The sequence below is a fragment of the Rutidosis leptorrhynchoides genome, chromosome 8 (assembly GCF_046630445.1).
Source record: "Rutidosis leptorrhynchoides isolate AG116_Rl617_1_P2 chromosome 8, CSIRO_AGI_Rlap_v1, whole genome shotgun sequence".
Lineage (NCBI taxonomy): Eukaryota > Viridiplantae > Streptophyta > Magnoliopsida > Asterales > Asteraceae > Rutidosis > Rutidosis leptorrhynchoides.
The window spans coordinates 195,931,768-195,938,444 of NC_092340.1; positions in this window are offsets into that span (position 1 = coordinate 195,931,768).

Genomic DNA, 6,677 nt, shown 5'->3' on the forward strand with positions numbered 1-6,677 from the left:
ATAAGAATATCCCCATCATTCCGGGACACCCTTCGGATATGATATAAATTTCGAAGTACTAAAGCATCTGGTACTTTGGATGGGGTTTGTTAGGCTCAATAGATCTATCTTTAGGATTCGCGTCAATTAGGGTGTCTGTTCCCTAATTCTTAGATTACCAGACTTAATAAAAAGGGGCATATTCGATTTCGATAATTCAACCATAGAATGTAGTTTCACGTACTTGTATCTATTTTGTAAATTATTTATAAAACCTGCATGTATTCTCATCCCAAAAATATTAGATTTTAAAAGTGGGACTATAACTCACTTTCACAGATTTTTACTTCGTTGGGAAGTAAGACTTGGCCACTGGTTGATTCACGAACCTATAACAATATATACATATATATCAAAGTATGTTCAAAATATATTTACAACACTTTTAATATATTTTGATGTTTTAAGTTTATTAAGTCAGTTGTCCTCGTTAGTAACCTACAACTAGTTGTCCACAGTTAGATGTACAGAAATAAATCGATAAATATTATCTTGAATCAATCCACGACCCAGTGTATACGTATCTCAGTATTGATCACAACTCAAACTATATATATTTTGGAATCAACCTCAACCCTGTATAGCTAACTCCAACATTCACATATAGAGTGTCTATGGTTGTTCCGAAATATATATAGATGTGTCGATATGATAGGTCGAAACATTGTATACGTGTCTATGGTATCTCAAGTTTACATAATATACAATACAAGTTGATTAAGTTATGGTTGGAATAGATTTGTTACCAATTTTCACGTAGCTAAAATGAGAAAAATTATCCAATCTTGTTTTACCCATAACTTCTTCATTTTAAATCCGTTTTGAGTGAATCAAATTGCTATGGTTTCATATTGAACTCTATTTTATGAATCTAAACAGAAAAAGTATAGGTTTATAGTCGGAAAAATAAGTTACAAGTAGTTTTTATAAAGGTAGTCATTTCTGTTGAAAGAACGACGTCTAGATGACCATTTTAGAAAACATACTTCCATTTTGAGTTTAACCATAATTTTTGGATATAGTTTCATGTTCATAATAAAAATCATTTTCCCAGAATAACAACTTTTAAATCAAATTTTATCATAGTTTTTAATTAACTAACCCAAAACAGCCCGCGATGTTACTACGACGGCGTAAATCCAATTTTACGGTGTTTTTCGTGTTTTCAGGTTTTAAATCATTAAGTTAGCATATCATATAGATATAGAACATGTGTTTAGTTGATTTTAAAAGTCAAGTTAGAAGCATTAACTTTTATTTGCGAACAAGTTTAGAATTAACTAAACTATGTTCTAGTGATTACAAGTTTAAACCTTCGAATAAGATAGCTTTATATGTATGAATCGAATGATGTTATGAACATCATTACTACCTCAAGTTCCTTGGATAAACCTACTGGAAATGAAAAAAATAGATCTAGCTTCAAAGGATCCTTGGATGGCTTGAAAGTTCTTGAAGCAGAATCATGACACGAAAACAATTTCAAGTAAGATTTCCACTCGAAATAAGATTGTTATAGTTATAGAAATTGAATTAAAGTTTGAATATGATTATTACCTTGTATTATAAAGATAACCTACTGTAAGTAACAAAGGTTTCTTGATCTTGAATGATTACTTGGAATGGATTTAGAAAACTTGGAAGTAAACTTGCAATCTTGGAAGTATTCTTGATTTTATGAAACTAGAACTTTCGGAATTTATGAAGAACACTTAGAACTTGAATATAGAACTTGAGAGAGATCAATTAGATGAAGAAAATTGAAGAATGAAAGTGTTTGTAGGTGTTTTTGGTCGTTGGTGTATGGATTAGATATAAAGGATATGTAATTTTGTTTTCATGTAAATAAGTCATGAATGATTACTCATATTTTTGTAATTTTATTAGATATTTCATGCTAGTTGCCAAATGATGGTTCCCACATGTGTTAGGTGACTCACATGGGCTACTAAGAGCTAATCATTGGAGTGTATATACCAATAGTACATACATCTAAAAGTTGTGTATTGTACGAGTACGAATACGGGTGCATACGAGTAGAATTGTTATTGAAACTGAACGAGGATGTAATTGTAAGAATTTTTGTTAAGTAGAAGTATTTTGATAAGTGTCTTGAAGTCTTTAAAAAGTTTATGAATACATATTAAAACACTAAATGTATATACATTTTAACTGAGTCGTTAAGTCATCGTTAGTCGTTACATGTAAATGTTGTTTTGAAACCTTTAGGTTAACGATCTTGTTGAATGTTGTTAACCCATTGTTTATTATAACAAATGAGATGTTAAATTGTTATATTATCATGATATTATGATATATAATATATCTTAGTATGATATATATACGGTTAAATGTCGTTACAACGATAATCGTTACATATATGTCTCGTTTCGAAATCATTAAGTTAGTAGTCTTATTTTTACATATGTATTTCATTGTTAATACACTTAATAATATATTTACTTATCATTTAACATAATTAACCAAGTGTATCAATATCTTAATATGATTCATATGTACCTAGTAAGACGTTGTTATAACGATAATCGTTATATATATCGTTTTTGAGTTTCTTAAATTAATAGTCTCATTTTTATGTATGTAACTCATTGTTAAAATACCTAATGAGATACATACTTATAATAAAATCATGTTAACTATATCTATAACCATATATATGTCATCGTATAGTTTTTACAAGTTTTAACGTTCGTGAATCACCGGTCAACTTGGGTGGTCAATTGTCTGTATGAAACCTATTTCAATTAATCAAGTCTTAACAAGTTTGATTGCTTAACATGTTGGAAACACTTAATCATGTAAATAACAATTTCATTTAATATATATATAAATATGGAAAAGTTCGGGTCACTACATACTTGACCTCTATATGATACATTTTACAAAATTGCATTCGTTTTTAAAAGACAAACTTTTATTACATCGAAAGTTGACGGCACGAATACCATTTCATAATATATCCAACTATAATTGACTTAATAATAATCTTGATGAACTCAATGAATCGAATGCAACGTCTTTTGAAATATGTCATGAATGACTCCAAGTAATATCTTTAAAATGAGCAAATGCACAGCGAAAGATTTCTTTCATACCTGAGAATAAACATGCTTTCAAGTGTCAACCAAAAGGTTGGTGAGTTCATAGGTTTATAATAAAACAATAAAATTCATCATTTTGATAGACCACAAGATTTAAATGCTGCATGGTACAAATGAGCTCGAATCCTATACCCACCTGTAATGTACATGCAATATCTTTTAAATACATTACACTTTTCTCGTGTACGAAATCATCTTTCATAAATCTTAGTAACCGTACACATATCTCGTGCACAAAAATAACATACACATAACCTGTGTATAAAATCGTTCTCTCGATACATAACATTCACTTTTAATTTCTTTCATAGCTTAACTTGGTAACCGACCTTAACATATAATGCGCATAATAATATCCCTAAAACAGAACAGCTCGTCTGTATAATAATCATATAAACTTCGAAGTACTAAACACCACGCCCACTAGCCCTTCCATCTAGTGAACATTTTGGGTGGGGGTGTTAAACCCGGTAGCTACCTTTAGGATTCGCGTGAATTAGGGCCATACCCGTTTCTAATTCTTAGGTTACCAAGCAATAATAATCAGGGAAAAAATATTCACAGTAATTAGTAGCAATTATAACATCCAACTAATTCAATAATAATCCATAGAACTTCTGTCTGCATAATAAATCATTCGAGGAATGTTTTGCTTGTGTCATATCGCGTCAAACATTTATAAAAGCATTTCATGTATTCTCAGTTCAAAATATATTTCAAAAGCATTTAATAAAGCAGTTGTAAAAATAGCGCATGTATTCTCAGTCCCAAAAATATAAAGAGTAAAAGGGAATCAAATAAACTCACCTATAATATTTTGTAGTAAAAATATTCATACGACGATATTAAACAATGCAGGGTTGGCCTCGGATTCACTAACATATATCAAGTATATATATTAACATATAATAACAACTAGTAAGTTTATATCTTAATAATTTATATATCATATTACTAAATAAGTTATATTTATCCTATATACTTTAAGTAGTTAATATTTATTTCTATAATACATTTATTAATATTAATATAGTAAATACTTATTAGAGTAGTTTAATAATATAATATTTATCATTTATAAAAATAGAAATTTATTTCAAGGTTTATATGTGATAAGAATATATATATTAATATATTTTATATTTATAGATTACTTAATGTCATTTTAATAATAAAATCTAATAATATGTAATATTAATATATCTATAATGTACTTTTGTAAAATAATATTTATTTGTAATAATAACAATAATAGTGATAATAAAAATGATACTTTTGAAAACGATAATTTTAATAGGAATGATAATAATAATATTAATAAACATAATAATAATAATATCAATAATAACGATAATGAAAACAATACTTTTACTAATAATACTTAATACCAAATAATAATAATAATAATAATAATAATAATAATAATAATAATAATAATAATAATAATAATAATAATAATAATAATAATAATAATAATAATAATAAAGATAATAAAAATGATAAGTAACTACCTCAAAATAAAAAAAATAAACTGCCCGCGACGGGACTTGAACCCGCGACCTCTCCTTTGACCCACAACACTCTTAACCACCCTTCTGTTTCATGCTTTTCTTAAATAGCCCGTCACCCACTTATATTTATCATGTTATCAACTGGCCCAACTCTAGTGACCCGAACTTTTCCATGTTTATATATATATTAAATAAAATTGTTATTTACATGATTAAGTGATTCTAACATGTTAAGCAATCAAACTTGTTAAGACTTGATTAATTGAAATAGGTTTCATATAGACAATTGACCACCCAAGTTGACCGGTGATTCACGAACGTTAAAACTTGTAAAAACTATACGATGACATATATATGGTTATATATATAGTTAACATGATTTTATTATAAGTATGTATCTCATTAGGTATTTTAACAATGAGTTATATACATAAAAATGAGACTATTAATTTAAGAAACTCGAAAACGATATATATAACGATTATCGTTATAAAAACGTCTTACTAGGTACATATGAATCATATTAAGATATTGATACACTTGGTTAATTATGTTAAATGATAAGTAAATATATTATTAAGTGTATTAACAATGAAATACATATGTAAAAATAAGACTACTAACTTAATGATTTCAAAACGAGACATATATGTAACGATTATCGTTGTAACGACATTTAACTGTATATATATCATACTAAGATATATTATATATCATAGTATCATGATAATATAAAAATTTAACATCTCATTTGTTATAATAAACAATGGGTTAACAACATTCAACAAGATCGTTAACCTAAAGGTTTCAAAACAACATTTACATGTAACGACTAACGATGACTTAACGACTCAGTTAAAATGTATATACATGTAGTGTTTTAATATGTATTCATACACTTTTGAAAGACTTCAAGACACTTATCAAAATACTTCTACTTAACAAAAATGCTTACAATTACATCCTCGTTCAGTTTCATCAACAATTCTACTCGTATGCACCCGTATTCGTACTCGTACAATACACAGCTTTTAGATGTATGTACTATTGGTATATACACTCCAATGATCAGCTCTTAGCAGCCCATGTGAGTCACCTAACATATGTGGGAACTATCATTTGGCAACTAGCATGAAATATCTCATAAAATTACAAAAATATGAGTAATCATTCATGACTTATTTACATGAAAACAAAATTACATATCCTTTATATCTAATCCATACACCAACGACCAAAAACACCTACAAACACTTTCATTCTTCAATTTTCTTCATCTAATTGATTTCTCTCAAGTTCTATCTTCAAGTTCTAAGTGTTCTTCATAAATTCTACAAGTTCTAGTTACATAAAATCAAGAATACTTTCAAGTTTGCTAGCTCACTTCCAATCTTGTAAGGTGATCATCCAACCTCAAGAAATCTTTATTTCTTACAGTAGGTTATCATTCTAATACAAGGTAATAATCATATTCAAACTTTGGTTCAATTTCTATAACTATAACAATCTTATTTCAAGTGATGATCTTACTTGAACTTGTTTTCGTGTCATGATTCTGCTTCAAGAACTTCGAGCCATCCAAGGATCCGTTGAAGCTAGATCCATTTTTATCTTTTCCAGTAGGTTTATCCAAGGAACTTAAGGTAGTAATGATGTTCATAACATCATTCGATTCATACATATAAAGCTATCTTATTCGAAGGTTTAAACTTGTAATCACTAGAACATAGTTTAGTTAATTCTAAACTTGTTCGCAAACAAAAGTTAATCCTTCTAACTTGACTTTTAAAATCAACTAAAAATATGTTCTATATCTATATGATATGCTAACTTAATGATTTAAAACCTGGAAACACGAAAAACACCGTAAAACCGGATTTACGCCGTCGTAGTAACACCGCGGGCTGTTTTGGGTTAGTTAATTAAAAACTATGATAAACTTTGATTTAAAAGTTGTTATTCTGAGAAAATGATTTTTATTATGAACATGAAACTATATCCAAAA